This window comes from Mustela putorius, unplaced genomic scaffold, assembly GCF_011764305.1.
Source record: "Mustela putorius furo isolate JIRA1106 unplaced genomic scaffold, ASM1176430v1.1 tig00003859_pilon_pilon_pilon, whole genome shotgun sequence".
Taxonomy (NCBI): Eukaryota; Metazoa; Chordata; class Mammalia; order Carnivora; family Mustelidae; genus Mustela; species Mustela putorius.
Genome location: NW_025422011.1, coordinates 185,504 through 200,758, shown reverse-complemented (window position 1 = coordinate 200,758; position 15,255 = coordinate 185,504). Strand labels below are relative to the sequence as shown.

Sequence of the window (15,255 nt, the reverse complement as noted above, 5' to 3'; positions counted from 1 at the left end):
AAAACCTGCTCTAAGGCTTAAAGGGACTATATGATGACAACACAGTATTGCTTCAATATGCAGTTAATAACCAGCTAGCTGATGATGTCAGTTAAACATTTTCAAGTTGCTTGTCACCACTACCCTGACTTCCTTTCACTCTCCAGACCCCTAATATTCTTGCTCAGACAGCAGCATTCAGAATCAGGCAGGCGGCCAACAGGAGACAGAGGTGTTTCTCACTAGTAATACCCCACCAATCTAGCAACGGTAACTGGCAGCATCACACAAACAGAAATCATGCAGGAGAGAAAGAAATAGTAGCCAAACTATGTGATAGTAGTGTGGGGGGAGGGGACTGGAGGAAAAGAGGAAAGTTTTCCACACACAAAAGCTTCAAGCACAAAGAAACTGGGAAAAGCCTACAGTAAATTAACTGTACAAAACAAACTAGCAAAAACTTAAAAGATGTAGACTCTTAGTTACCCCACATTATCGCCCAAATATCACACATTCCCCCAGTCTCAGTGACAGCTTGCTTCAATCTCACAGGGGGAAAAAAAAAAAAAAGGTAAAAGAACAATGAGAAAGTGGTGACAGTTTCTTATTTAGTGATTCTTTTGCTGAAGAGTAGCAATGTCATGTAAATGGAGACTACTGACCTTCCAAAATTAAAAGTGTAACACTCTAAAATTAAACAGCTTTGGAACCAAAAAACTTCATTTTGTATAATCCCCAAACGAAAGACATTTCCCAACTTGAAAATAAACTATCAGTGGAGTTTCAACATGGGGCAAAAGTGATATTCAACTCCATTTTGTCAAAGCTGAACACAGCTGTTAAAAGAAGAGCTGGCAGTCCACGGAGGTCAGAGAGTTAGTGAACAGTTCCTTCTAAAGCGACTCTGTACCTATGAACACATTCCAAAGTGGCATATTAAAATTAAGTGAGATCCATCAGATCTCGCTGTAGTCTCTGAACTAGAGCTCACCATTTTTCCTTGTATTTGCTGCCATTATTTTCTAAATGGAAGAAAAGAAAAATCAAAATATTACAATTCAAAAGCTGTTCTGAAAGTGAGTCTATTTCCCTTAAAGTGGGGAGGTCAGCTGCTCGAGGGTTCCAACAGAACTTCACAAAGTTCTAAGATATAAAATGCTTTCATCATTTTAGAAACTGAAATAACTTATGCAGTACTCACAGTTTCCCCTAACTAGGTTTTCTCATCCCTTGAGGGGAAAAAAAATTCTAATTTTAATGTTACTTTTTATATTTACAAAATCCATGTTCTCTGTATAAAAAATTTTTTTAAAACAATCAGGGGCATCTGGCTGGCTCAGTCAGTAGAGCATGGGACTCTTGATCTCAGGGTTGTGAGTTCAAGCCCCACAACAGGTATAGAGCTTACTTTAAAAAAAAAGGGTAAAACAATGGTCAGTCTGAAAGAAAAAAAAAAAACAAAAAACCACCCATGCCCCAATGCCTCAAAAATTTTTGATATTTATCCCTCTGGCCTAGCAGATAAAATTTTCGGGAGAATCCTTAGCAGAAAAAATGTTAAGTCAATATGAATTTTATGACACATATAAAACATTCTTGAAAAATTTTACAGTTCTGGGTGCTCGCTTCGGCAGCACATATACTAAAATTGGAAAAATTTTACAGTTCTGGAATTCAAGTAAGTTTAAAATGAACATATACACACACAGCCTCCATTACACAGCAGAAATTAGAAACTATATAATAGTTCTGCTGATTAATCCTGTAAGGAAACCTCTACTTTAAAGACATTTTAAGGGGCACCTGGGTGGCTCAGTGGGTTAAGCCGCTGCCTTCGGCTCAGGTCATGATCTCGGGGTCCCGGGATCGAGTCCCGCATCTGTCTCTCTCTGCCTGCCTCTCTGCCTACTTGTGATCTCTCTCTGTCAAATAAATAAATAAAATCTTTTTAAAAATAAAAAAATAAAGACATTTTAAGAGGCACCTGGGTGGCTCAGCGGTTAGGCATCTACCTTCAGCTCAGGTCATGATCTGAGGGTCCTGCAATCAAGTCCCACATGGGCTCCCTACTCGGTAGGGAGCCTGCTTCCCCCTCTCCCACTGCCCCTGCTTGTGTTCCCTCTTTGGAGTGCTCTCTCTGTCAAATAAATAAATAAACAAAATCTTTAATTGGGGGGCACTTTAGGAGCCCCTGGGTGGGTAAATCCATTAAATGCCTGCCTTCAGCTCAGGTCAAGCAATCCTAGAGTCTTGGGAGCCCAGTCAGGCACTGGGCTCAGGGAGTGTTCTTTCTCCCTCTGCCCCCAGCCCCTGCTTGTGCTCTTTCTCACTTGCTCTCGCTCATGCTCTATCAAATAAAATCTTAGAGAAAAAAATTTTTTTAAAAGCCAATTTCATGACAAGGACAAAGTTACAATTACCAAGAACTCATCAAGTAATTGGTCTTTATCAAATTACAAAGCTCAAATAAGGATTCTCTCTACAACATAGTTTACAAAGCAAACAACTAAACATTATAATTAACTCTTTGATCTACATTACTACTCTAAATATTAGAGCCCGCTTTCTCTCCCTCCAGGCCTAAAACTAGTTACCTAATTAGAAAGAGACCCAGGTGATCCTATTACAAATCCAGTAATATTCTCACCTGTATTCTTCAAGTTTTCTATGAACATAGGAGAGTCCTATTAACAGATTCTCATGTGAGAAATACAGTGAAGATGAATCTAGGAAACCACGTTACCCAAGTATTCCAGAGGGAACAATGAGCTCAAAGGTTCTTTGGGGAAGGATGCCCTGTGTAGCAAAACATTTCAGATGCACAAATTGGACTTTAGGTAACAATCTTATCCCTTAAGCCAGCACAAGAAAATGTGAAACAAAATACACCCAAAAGGGGAAACAAAATGAACACTAACTTACTTACTGCCTGTTTACGTATGGCCCTGGCTAACCATTTTAACTGTGTTTTTCATTTGGTTGAACTGTGTGACTGACTCATGAGATAAATATATGCCCATTTTTACAGATAAAAAAATAACATTATCAACACTTTACCAGGCATTGCTCAGTGCTAAGCATTAGTTATCTCGATTAATTTTCACATCACCATTCCACGTTGTTATCTCCGTTTAAAGATAGAAAAACAGGACCAGAAATGTTAACGGTGGCACAGTGAAGGTACCAATTTTTAAGGTCATTGACCAGAGAAGTCACACTACACCTATCCCTCCCAGGCTATGGTTATAAATCTCATTCAAATCACATCATTCTTTCAAGCCACAAGTTTCCATTTTAAGGACTATAAAATCAAAGATCAAATCTCAATTATGGGGAGACTAATTTTCCAGGTTTTAACAAATTTCTTGTTTCTATTTTACTTGACCATTTCAGCATGCCATAGCACCTCTAGGAAGAAATATGCAGGTAAATACAGGATAATACTAACAGCAATCAACCTTGGCCTTTTTGAGAAGTCACATTCAAAGGCGTGCCTGGGTGGCTGGGTCAGTTAAACTGATTCTTGCTTTCCGCTCAGGTCATGATCTTGGGGTCCTGAGCTTGAGCCCGGAGCCCCCTGCATCTGGCTCCGCTCAGCACAGAGTCTGCCTGTCTCTCTCCATCTGCTCCTTCCCCCATGCACTCACTCACTCTCTCTCTCTCTCTCTCAAATAAATAAATAAATAAAGTTTTTTAATAAAAAAGAAGTCCCATTCAGAAAAATTACATTGGATTTAATCTCTGGTTCAAATTATATTTCTAAAATATTTTTTCATAATACATTCTAACTATAAAAATAACCAAAAATCAAAAAACAGTTTTGAACAAAAGAATGTTTTCATGTTGTTTGAAGAGAAAGTATATATGTCCTCCCTGACACTAAATAAAGTCCCATGTGTTAAGCACTGTGAGGACTGTAATAGTTCTTTGAGACAATGGCTGACTAAATAAAACTTCCAGTTCATTCCTATCCCGCGGACTAGTATTAAAATTCCCTCGATAACTAGAGAGGAGGAAAATGGAGTGGGAGGCTAAGTCCAAAAAGCAAAAAGAAACAAAAGTAGATAAGCAGATCAAAATCAGTTATGAACCTAAAAAAAAAAAAAAAAAAGGCAAGAAGAAGCTCAACTTAAAAATAAAGGCTTTTATGCATGAGAATACTCAATAGTTTTGTTCATAATGAAACAAACCAGGAGGTGTTATGATTACCTTCAAAATGCTCTTTTCCTAAAAGTATTAGTTATTTATTCTAACTAGGCCATTAAATGCTATGTTTATTAAACAACAACAAACCCTACCTCTACACAACATGGAATACCCGGTTATCAATGCACCCCCTAACAAAACCACTGAAGTTATAAAGCAAAGGCAGAAATTTGGCTATTCTTTACTCTTCCTGCGTTCATGTGACACTTTTTCTGTATACAACAAAATATTATGGAAAATGATGTACATTCAAAGACTGGAAATCGTGGGGCACCTGGGTGGCTCAATGGGTTAAAGCCTCTGCCTTCGGCTCAGGTCATGATCCCAGGATCCTGGGATGGAGCCCCATGTCAGGCTCTCTGCCCAGCAGGGAGCCTGCTTCCTCCTTTCTCTCTGCCTGCCTCTCTGCTTACTTGTGATCTCTGTCTGTCAAATAAATAAATAATCTTTAAAAAAAAAAAAAAAAAAAAAAGCCTGGAAATCGTAATTAGACTAGAATTAGAAATGATGACTTGGGGGGCGCCTGGGTGGCTCAGTGGGTTAAGCCGTTGCCTTCGGCTCAGGTCATGATCTCAGGGTCCTGGGATCGAGTCCCACATCGGGCTCTCTGCTCAGCAGGGGGCCTGCTTCCCTTCCTCTCTCTCTCTGCCTGACTCTCTGCCTACTTGTGATCTCTCTCTGTCAAATAAATAAATAAAATCTTTTAAAAAAAAAATGATGACTTGGGTTACCATTATAGACTGTTACACACGCTGATTTTTTTTTTAAAGAATTTATTTATTTATTTGACACAGATCACAAGTAGGCAGAGAGGCAGGCAGAGAAACAGAGTGGAGAAGCAGGCTTCCCACTGAGCAGAGAGCCCGATGTGGGGTTTGACCCCAGGACCCTGGGATCATGACCTGTGCTGAAGGCAAAGGCTTTTTGTTTTAAAGATTTTATTTATTTATTTGATAAGAGAGAGATCACAAGTAGGCAGACAGGCAGGCAGAGAGAGAGAGAAGGAAGTGGGCTCCCTGCTGAGCAGAGAGCCTGATTCGGGACTCGATCCTAGGACCCTGAGATCATGACCTGAGCAGCTTAACCCACTGAGCCACCAGGTGCTCCAGCACACTGATGTTTTTAATTTTCAAGAGTTCTGCATGTCAGTGGACATCCCCCTGTGAGTGGCAACCCACATGAAGAGTATGAATGCTAATCAGTTCAACAGCCTTTATGAAAGAGCTCCATGAGAGGGTGAAGTATCAAGATGAAAGAGACACCCCTATGACGCCCGAATGGCTCAGTCAGTTGAGTGTCCAACTCTCAGTTTTTGGCTCAGTTCATGACCTCGGGATTGTTAAGGTCTAGCCCTACATCAAGTTCTCTGCTCAGAGAGGACACTGCTTGAGATTGTTTCTCTCTCCTTCTCCCTTTGCCCCACCCCCTCCTTGTAGTCTCTCATGCACTCTCAAATAAATAAATAAATAAATATTTTAAAAAGAAAGATGAAAGAGACATCCCTGACCTCAGAAAAGCAGAGAAATTCAGCCACAGAAGGAATGACATCCTGATACCTGCTACAACATGGATGAACCCTGAAAATATCATGTAAGTGAAGTAATACACAAAAGGAAAAATATTCTGATTCCGGTTACGTGAAATCAGAAGAGGCAAATTCATAAAGACAGATAGTTTAGAGGTTACCAGGGGCTAGAAGGACAGCAGAAAGGTGAGTTATTGTTTAATGGTTAAGAATTTTTGTTTCAGGGGCGCCTGGGTGGCTCAGCGGGTTAAGCCTCTGCCTTCGGCTCAGGTCATGGTCTCAGAGTCCTGGGATCGGGCCGCATTGGGCTCTCTGCTCAGCAGGGAGCCTGCTTCCTCCTCTCTCTCTGCCTGCCTCTCTGCCTACTTGTGATCTCTGTCAAATAAATAAATAAATAAATAAAAATCTTATTAAAAAAAAATTGTTTCAAATGAAGAAAACTTTTTTTAAAAAATAGTAACACTAGGGATGCCTGGGTGGCTCAGTGGGTTAAGCGCCTGCCTTGGGCTCAGGCTCCTTGCTCAGTGGGAGGCCTGCTTCTCTCTCTCTGTCTCTGCCTGCAGCTCTGCCTGTTTGTGTTCTCTTTCTCTCTCTCTCTGACAAATGAATAAATAAAACCTTTAAAAAAAAAAAATAGTAACACTAAATTGCACTCTTAAAAAAAAAAAAAAAAGAGTTGGGCGCCTGGGTGGCTCAGTGGGTTAAGCCGCTGCCTTCGGCTCGGGTCATGATCTCAGGGTCCTGGGATCAAGTCCCGCATCGGGCTCTCTGCTCGGCAGGGAGCCTGCTTCCTCCTCTCTCTCTCTCTGCCTGCCTCTCTGCCTACTTGTGATGTCTCTCTGTCAAATAAATAAATAAATAATCTTAAAAAAAAAAAAGTTAAAATGACCTAAACCTAAAACCATAAAACTCCTAGAAGAGAACATAGGAGAAAAACTTCATAGCATTAGACCTGGCAGTGATTTCTTGGGTAAGACACCAAAAGTATAGATAACAAAAGCAAAAACAGACAAAAGACAAAATCAACATTGAAAAGACATGGGCAAAAAGTGTTTCTTCACATCATATATCTGACAAAGGATCAACATTCACAACATATAAAACAACTACAACTCAACAAAAATATCATATAACCTGATTTCAAAAATGAGCAAAGGACTTGGTATTTTTCCAATGATAATATACAAATAGCCAACAACCGTTTGAAAAGATGTTCAATTAACATCATTAATAAGAGAAATGTAAATCAAAATCACAATGAAGTATATAAATGTCTATTACCATATTGTTCGTATGAAACTAAAATAATATTGAACACGAGCTACACTTCAATTTAAAAAAGTATCACCTCACACCCTTACTATTACTATTTAAACACATACACAAAAAAAAACAAATGTTGGCAAAGATGTGGATACTGGAACCCTTGAGCACTATTGGTGGGATTGTAAAATAGTGCAACCACTATGGAAAACAGTATGAAGGTTCCTCAAAAAATTGAAAATAGAACTACTATATGACCCAGCAATCTCAATTCTGGCTATTTTAAGAATCGAAAGAAGGGTCTTTAAGAGATACCTGCACTCGCACAGCAGCACTCATCATAATAGTCAAAAGTCAAAAGGTAGAAACTACTCATGTCCATCAAGAGATGAATGGATAAACAAAATGTGGTATATATATAAAACAGTATCATTTTTTTTTTAAGTGATCTCTATACCTATATGGGGTGTACTATATGTAAGTATAAGTAATCTCTACACCCATGGGGATCCAACCGATGACTTCAAGATCAAGAGTCGCATGTTTCACCGTATGAGCCAGCCAGGTGCCCTAGTATTATCGAGCCTTTAAAAGTATAGAAACCCTGTCACATACTGCGACATGGATGAACCTTAAAGATATTATGGTAAGTGAAATAAATACTATATAACTCCACTTATATGATGTATCCAAAAGCAGTCAAATTCTCAGAAACAGAAAACAAGGCCACCTGGATGGCTCAGTTGTTAAGCCTCTGCCTTCGGCTCAGGTCATGATCCCAGGGTCTAGGGATCCAGCTCTGCATCGGGGTCCCCACTCGGTGGGAAGCCTGCTTTCCCCTCTCCCACTCCCCCTGCTTGTATTCCCTCTCTCACTGTCTCTCTGTCAAATAAATAAAATCTTTAAAAAAAATAAGTAAGAAAAGAAAAGAAACAGAAAACATAAGGATGGTTTCCAGGGGCTGGGGGAAGGAAAAAAAGGAGAATTGTTGTTAACTGGGTATAAAGTTTCAGATTTTCAAGACAAAAAGGTTCTGAAGAGGGGCGCCTGGGTGGCTCAGTGGGTTAAAGCCTCTGCCTTCGGCTCAGGTCATGATCCCAGAGTCCTGGGATCGAGTGCCGCATCAGACTCTCTGCTCAGCAAGGACCCTGCTTCCTCCTCTCTCTCTGCCTGTCTCTCTGCCTACCTGTGATCTTTGTCTGTCCAATAAATAAAATCTTTAAAAAAAAAAAAAAAAGGTTCTGAAGATATGTTTCCCCTCAATGGGAATGCACTCAATGCCACAGAACTATACACTCAAAAACAGTTAAAAAGAGTAAGTTTCACGTTGTTTTTTACATTAAAAACGCAAATACACCAGGGTGAGTGGATAGCTCATCTGCCTTCTGTTATGAACCTCAAGCTCAGGTCATGATCCCAGGGTCCTGGGATTGAGCCCCACATGGAGCCCTATTGGAGCCCTGCATAAGGCTCCCTCCAGGGAGCCTGCTTCTCCCTCTCCCTCTCCAGCTCATCCTGCTTGTGCTCTCTTGCCTTCTGTCAAATAAATAAAATCTTCTTTAAAATTTGAAAATATAAAAAGTGGTTTAAATGGTCAATTTTTGTCATATATATTTTACCACAATTTTTTATTTATGGGGGGGGTGCAAAAAAGGCAGTTTTATTAAAGTACAGGGATAGGACCTGTGGGCAGAAAGAGCTGCCTTTGCCACAATTTTTTAAAATTAATAAAATAACAGATCAAACCCACTGAGTTGTATGGTGTATGAGTTATACCTCAATAAAGCTGTTGAAAAAAAAAAATACCTGAGGAAATAGTTTACCTAAATCCTATGATTCCATGGCTTAAAAAGAGCCAATTGTTCAAAGAACCCTGAGCCCTGACTAGTGGTGACTATGTTCCTATTTTCTCCGACTTCCTCACTAAGGCCTCCAAATGACAGCTATTCCCTTCCTTTCCAAGGCATACCATCACCTTCTAACCTCTTTATCTTATTAGGTCCAATCTCAAAGGAAAATTAAGTTAAAGAAACTGCAGTGGCAGTCATGGGAAGGAAGACAGAATTCAGCACATTTAGAGAGTCCAAATCTTTATTAAAAGAAATTTTTTTTTCACTTGGTAGACATATGATAAATGTTAGATCTCTGCCCTCGCTTTCCTTCTCTTCTTCCATCCCAGCATATATAGAGCAACCTCGGGGTGCCCCGGTGGCTCAGCTGGTTAAAGTGACTGCCTTCAGCTCAGGTCATGATCCCAGGGTCCTGGGATGTAGCCCATATCAGGCTCCTTGCTCCGTGGGGAGCCTGTTTCTCCCTCTCCCTGCTACTCCGCCTGCTTGTGCTCTTTGTCAAATAAATAAATAAAAATTATTTAAAAATTAAAAATTTAAAAAGCAACTTTTCTGGGGCACCTGCGTGGCTCCGTAGGTTAAGCATCCAGTTCTTGGGCTTTTAAGATTGAGCCTGGCATCCAGCTCCACACTCAGAGTGCAGTCTGCTTGTCCCTCTCCCTGTTCCTCCCCCTGCCCACACAGGCAGGTGTTCTCGCTCTCTAAAATAAATAAATAAAACCTTATAAATAAATAAATGGAAGAGCAACTTCTCTGTGCTTGTGCTGGACATCCACTGGCCCACCTCACATATGCTGGAGCTATTAAATCCACAGCACCATTTTAAATTTGTTTAAAAAAATTTGTTTAGGGGCACCTGGGTGGCTCAGTGGGTTAAATCCTCTGCCTTCAGCCCAGGTCATGATCGAGCTCTGCTCAGCAGGGAGCCTGCTTCCTCATATCTCTCTCTCTCTGCCTACTTGTGATCTCTCTCTGTCAAATAAATAAATAAAATCTTAAAAAAAAATTTTTTTTGTTTAAAAAAATAATAAATTAACTGTTTTTAAACCATGCCTATCATATACTACTTAACCTTCAAAACACATCACTAAACTGTGAGTAGGATAAACTTATTATTTTTGTAAAATAATAAACATTTGTCTACTATTAAAAAAAGGATAAGATAGGGCGCCTGGATGGCTCAGTGGGTTAAGCCGCTGCCTTCGGCTTGGGTCGTGATCTCAGGGTCCTGTGATCTCAGGGTCCTGGGATCGAGTCCCGCATCAGGCTCTCTGCTCGACGGGAAGCCTGCTTCCTCCTCTCTCTCTCTCTGCCTGCCTCTCTGCCTACTTGTGATCTCTCTCTGTCAAATGAATAAATAAAATCTTTAAAAAAAAAAAAAAAAGGTAAGATAAAGACCAAGGACTAAGAATCACTTATGAATGATGGGACTAAGAGTGAGTTTCATTTCTTTTCTCTATTTTTTATAACGAATCTATAGCTTTTTTTTTTATAGCTTCTATAATAAGAAAATTTAGTGCAAATCTTTAGAAAAATAAACATTCTGGCTCAAAATCTCACTGTCTCTTCGACCACAGGCACTTTCACGTGTACTGCACTAAAGCTGAATTAGCACCCAGAAGACAGACACTATTTCCTCCATCTTGCAGATGAGAATAAACTGAGGCGCTAAACAGTTAAGTAACTTGGTCAAGGCTATATAGCCAGCAACTGACAAAGCAAGGATCACCAGGCCTTTTAACTTCAATCACAGGGCCCTTGCCATTCCAGGCAATTTGCATTGTTGCTCCTAATATTGTCTGCTTGTTTTTTTTTTTAATTTATGATGAGACTCTCTTAAGAATCCTTGCTATGTAACTTTGGGCAAGTAAGTCACTTAACCTCTGGAGACCTCAGTTTCCTCATCTGCAAAGCAAGAGTGGGAAAAGATATCTTACCTCTAATAGGCCCACATGCTAACGGATTTTAAGCCTAGATACCACCTAGGGTAAGAAAACCTAATGTGCAAGAGTGAATGGAGAAAAGTTGAGACCTATGCTCTGGGCCAAGAGCCATTCTTAATGGAAACAGGTGGTGGACAATCAAGAAGGAAAAAAAACACTGGAGGAACCACAAACTTCCTGGTTAAATGAACAGCTGAAAGCTTCAGCTTTGCTTTACTAACAATACTTCAATCTTGGCTAATTCATAATCAGAAACTACACACTGTAAGTAAAGCTAGGAAGAGTATAAAAACTTGCGGGGGGGGGGGGCAATAGTTTATGCATGCCATGGTAACTTCATGATCTTCCGCGTGGACTCATTAATGTTAAAACAGAAAGAATCCCGGTGTGCTTCCATGTGGAGACGCCTTCTTCCTCACCAAGAATGTTAAGGAGAAACTGAACTTGCATAGCACTCTAAGAGACGCCACACTCGAGGAAAGGAGCCGACCCAACACTTGCGGAGAAGGTGCAAGAATGCAATTAAAGCTTCTCCGATCTACAAAGAATCAAAGACAGCGAAAAGACCTTTAAAAGAAGTTGTTCCTGTAAAGGATTCGCGGAGTACTGTAACCTCTTACACTGCAAGCATTATAAAGCACTGCCGCCCGCTATTTAAAACTGTTATATAGCCTTTCTCTTCGAGAGTAAAGGGTAATAAAAGTACAGCATTAACTCTGCTGAAGAGAAAAAGATTCCATTTTGCTGAAACAGGCTCCGACCAAAATCTCACCACCTTCCCGTCAACTAGGAGGATGAGCCTGAACCAACAAGAAGCTCCTTGGAACCTGTGCTATACTCCTAAGAATTAAAACAACATCTTGCTCCTAAAACCGCAACCAAGACACCACCTGCTTTAAATCCAAAGCCAGGTCCCTAGAAAAAAAAAGCTCTTCACTGCGCTCTCCGCGCTCTCGGGTGCGAGATTCCAGCCCTGCTACTAGGCCACGACTGGGTGAGCACCTGATGTGGGGGGAGGGCGAGCCAAGGCCCTAGCGGATCCGGGGCGGGGAGCTGGGGGCTCTCAAGGCTCCCGAACAGAAGCGCTAACCCCCAGAAAGGCAGGGGTCCTGAGCTCTCTTCCAGGGGTCGGCACCAAGAACACGTGGGACGTCAGAAGGAAGGAAGGGGTGTCCCGGGCAGACAGCCTGGGTCTGGCACCGCGGCCGGAAAAAAGAGTGGAGCTACCCCTGGGCAGGGAACGGAGCCCTCGGGGCCCGCAGGGTGAAGGCAAAGGGCGCGGAGAGAGGGGACAAGGCCACGAGGAGGGCGGGTCTCCCTGGGCGCGGGGGCACGCGCCGGACTAGCGCGACGGGACCCGGGGAGCGGAGGGCCCCGACACGCGGGAGGAGATCGCCGACCTGCCCCCGGGGCGCGGGAAGCCAGAAGCGGCCGCGCCCGAAGGGCCCTGTGACCCGCGGCCGCCAGGACCGGACCCGCCCCGCGGCGCCTTCCTCCTGCCTCCTTTCCCTCCCTCGCTCCCTCCCTCCACCCGCGGCCCGTTAACCCGTGGCCACCGCACTCACCAGCGGCTGCACCTGAGCCCGCCGCTACCTCAGCTGCTGCCTGCGCCTCCGCAGCCGCCGCCGCCGCCTCGCTGCTGAGGCCGAGTCCCGGGGGAGCCTCCGCGTCCCGCCGCCGCTGCCGCTGCCGCCAAAGCAGAACACCCCAAAATGGCGGCACTTCCGGCACCTACCACCGGCGGGGAGGGCTGAGGAGGAGGAGGGGGAGGGCGGTGAGAGGGAACGTACCACCGCGGTGCCGCCCGCAGCGCCGAGCCGAGCGGAGCACGGTGCAGGGCCGAGCGGAGCGCGCGGCGCTACAGCGCCCCCTTGGGCTGGGGAGTGGAGAAGCAGCCGCGCCGAAGCCCTGGGCGCTGCGGGCGGAACCCTCAGCCCGGGGAGCCGCAGGAGCGCATCTCTTTGTCTCGGAGCGCTGCTGCTGCAAAGGGTCGGAAGACCCGGCCTGAGAGTCTGAGGTTCTTGGCCCTGCGCACCGTACCCACAGGAGTTCTCGATGACTTGGTGGACGAGGACCTCTGCTTGGCACTGAATTATGCGCATAATAAAATATTTGATGAATGAATGAATGAGTGAATGGAATGGCGCTTGGCCAGCTTTGGGCACATGACACACCCTCCTTCTGCCCCAACAGACAAGCAACGAGATCCAGGCCTTCTTCCGTCTTTGCTGAGATGTGGAACGTGAATGTAATTGCAAGCTTTCAGAGTTAGGGGAGTGCTTTCTAACAGGATGATCCGCCTGTGAACGCACAACCTTGCAAAAATTCCTGCAGCGCCAGGAAGCTCGTAAGGGTTCTTATCAAGAGACTGATTGCTCAGCCCTAACCTACATTTCCCAGAAAAAAAATTTTTAAACAACCCAGGTTAGGTCCCAAAAGACCTCCTTCAGAGTGACTCAGGAATCCCTAGATCTAGGTGGAATTCAAACTACAACTGTTGTTCGCTTGTTTAAAAAGGCTAATGCAGGTCCTACACCTTAAGTGACAGTGAAATATACATAAAAAAAGAAAACTTAGAGGCGCCTGGATGGCTCAGCACTTAACCTTCTGCCTCTGCTCACGTCATGATCCCAGGGTCCTGGGATCCAATCCCCCCTATCAGGCTCCCAGCTCAGCTGGAAGCCTGCTTCTTCCTCTTGCACTCCCCCTTCTTGTGTTCCCTCTCTCGCTGTCTCTCTGTGTCAAATAAATAAATAAAATCTTTAAAAATAATAATAGCTAACATTTGTAAAAAAAAAAAAAACGAAAGAAAGAAAGAAAAGAAGAAGAAAGAAAGAAGAAAAGAAAGGAAGGAAACTAGAAAATTTAGTTCTGGGCCCTTTTGGACCCAGCAACAGGCAATTAACTCTTGGGTTTGCAAATGTTTTCTCTGAAACATCATCTGGCTTCCCAGAGCAAATAATTCCTATATTCACAAATACTGATTATACTCTACCTCACCACAAAAAATAAAAAAAATAGGGGATCCTGGGGATGCCTGGGTGGCTCAGTGGGTTAAGCCTCTGCCTTCAGCTCAGGTCATGATCTCAGGGTCCTGGGATCAAGCCCCGCATAGGGTCTCTGCTCAGTAAGGAGCCCTCTCTCAGTCTGCCTCTCTGCCTACTTGTGCTCGTTCTCTGTCAAATAAATAAATAAAATCTTAAAAAAAAAAAAAAGGAAAGAAAGAAAGAAAGAAAAGAAAAAAAATAGGGTGCCTGGGTGACTCAGCTGGTTAAGCATCTGCCTTTGACTCAGGTCATGATCCCAGGGTTCTGAGATGGAGCTGCCTGCTCAGCCAGGAGTCTGCTTCTCCCTCTGCCCCTTTCCCTGTTCATGCTTGCTCTCTCTCTCTGAAATAAGTAAATAAAAATATTTTAATTAACTAATTAATTAATAAGGGCACTCCCAAGCAGAAGCCTCAAGGGTTTTCCCATGTATTAGAAACACCTCTTTCCTCCTTGGGGGTTAGAGGGAAACTAACATAGTTTTCCTGGTACCATACAGACAGGAACAATTAGCTCCTGATGCATTATCATATTCCCTAATTGTACCATATAGTTTATCATTTCGTATACATTTATAATGCTGATATGTGATCTTGTTCTTGTTAATAAGTGTATGTGTAATTTACTGAAAACACCCTATATTTATAGATCATTACAACTTATAGAATGCTGTCATATACATCACCACAATCAATTTTATATTGGTCTCCCAGCTGCCACAGATTGTACAAACTTTGTAAACAGAGATTGTCTTTGTGGGCCACAGAATCATCCAGATATGCACCAGGCTCACTTCCTTACTTCCTTCAGGTCTTGACGTAAATGTCACCTTCTCACCTGGGCTTTCGCTGACCACCTCATTTATAATTATACACACAGAGGGGTGCCTGCATGGCTCAGTCAGTTAAGGGTCTGCCTTCAAGTCCTGGGATCCAGCCCCATGTCAGGCTTCCTGCTCAGCGGGGGTCTGCTTCTTCCACTGCCCCGTCCTCTGCTTGTGCTGTCTCTTTTTCTCTCTCACTCTCTCTCAAATAAATAAATAAGATCTTTTAAAAAACAAATAAATAAAATAAAATCTCACACACACACAGAAAGACAGAAATAATGAAATAAAATTACACACACAAACACCCATGCTTCTAATCCCCCTTTTCTGGCTTGTTTTTATCCAAATCACTAATCACCATCTAACACAGTGTATTTTGTACTTCATATTTTACTCACTTTATTTGTACCCCACCCCAATTATATGGTAAATTCTACAGGAATAGGATCTTAGTCTTTTTTATATCCTCAGGGCCTAGAAAAATGCCTACCTATAATAGATGCTCAATAAATTGTACTGGTTTTTAAATTTGACGTAGATATATTGTGAAATGGTTTTTAAATTTGACTTAGATATAGTCAAATTTTTAAATTTGACTGGTTTTTAAATTTGACTTAGA

The 15,255-nt window shown here is 42.6% G+C and overlaps 1 protein-coding gene across 11 annotated transcripts in view; it reads right to left on the bottom strand.

Moving 5' to 3' along the window:
- CELF1 (CUGBP Elav-like family member 1) overlaps positions 1–12,505 on the bottom strand; it is a 74,226-nt gene extending 61,721 nt beyond the window's left edge. For 4 of the 11 annotated variants that reach the window (XM_045065891.1, XM_045065890.1, XM_045065893.1 and 1 more), the window contains exon 1: positions 12,332–12,504. The gene's annotated coding sequence lies outside the window, so the exon portion shown is untranslated. Of the gene's footprint in view, positions 1–12,331 lie in introns of all 11 variants that reach the window. The other 7 variants (XM_045065899.1, XM_045065898.1, XM_045065897.1 and 4 more) reach the window with 3 other exon arrangements.
- Between the last annotated feature and the right edge of the window lie 2,750 nt (positions 12,506–15,255).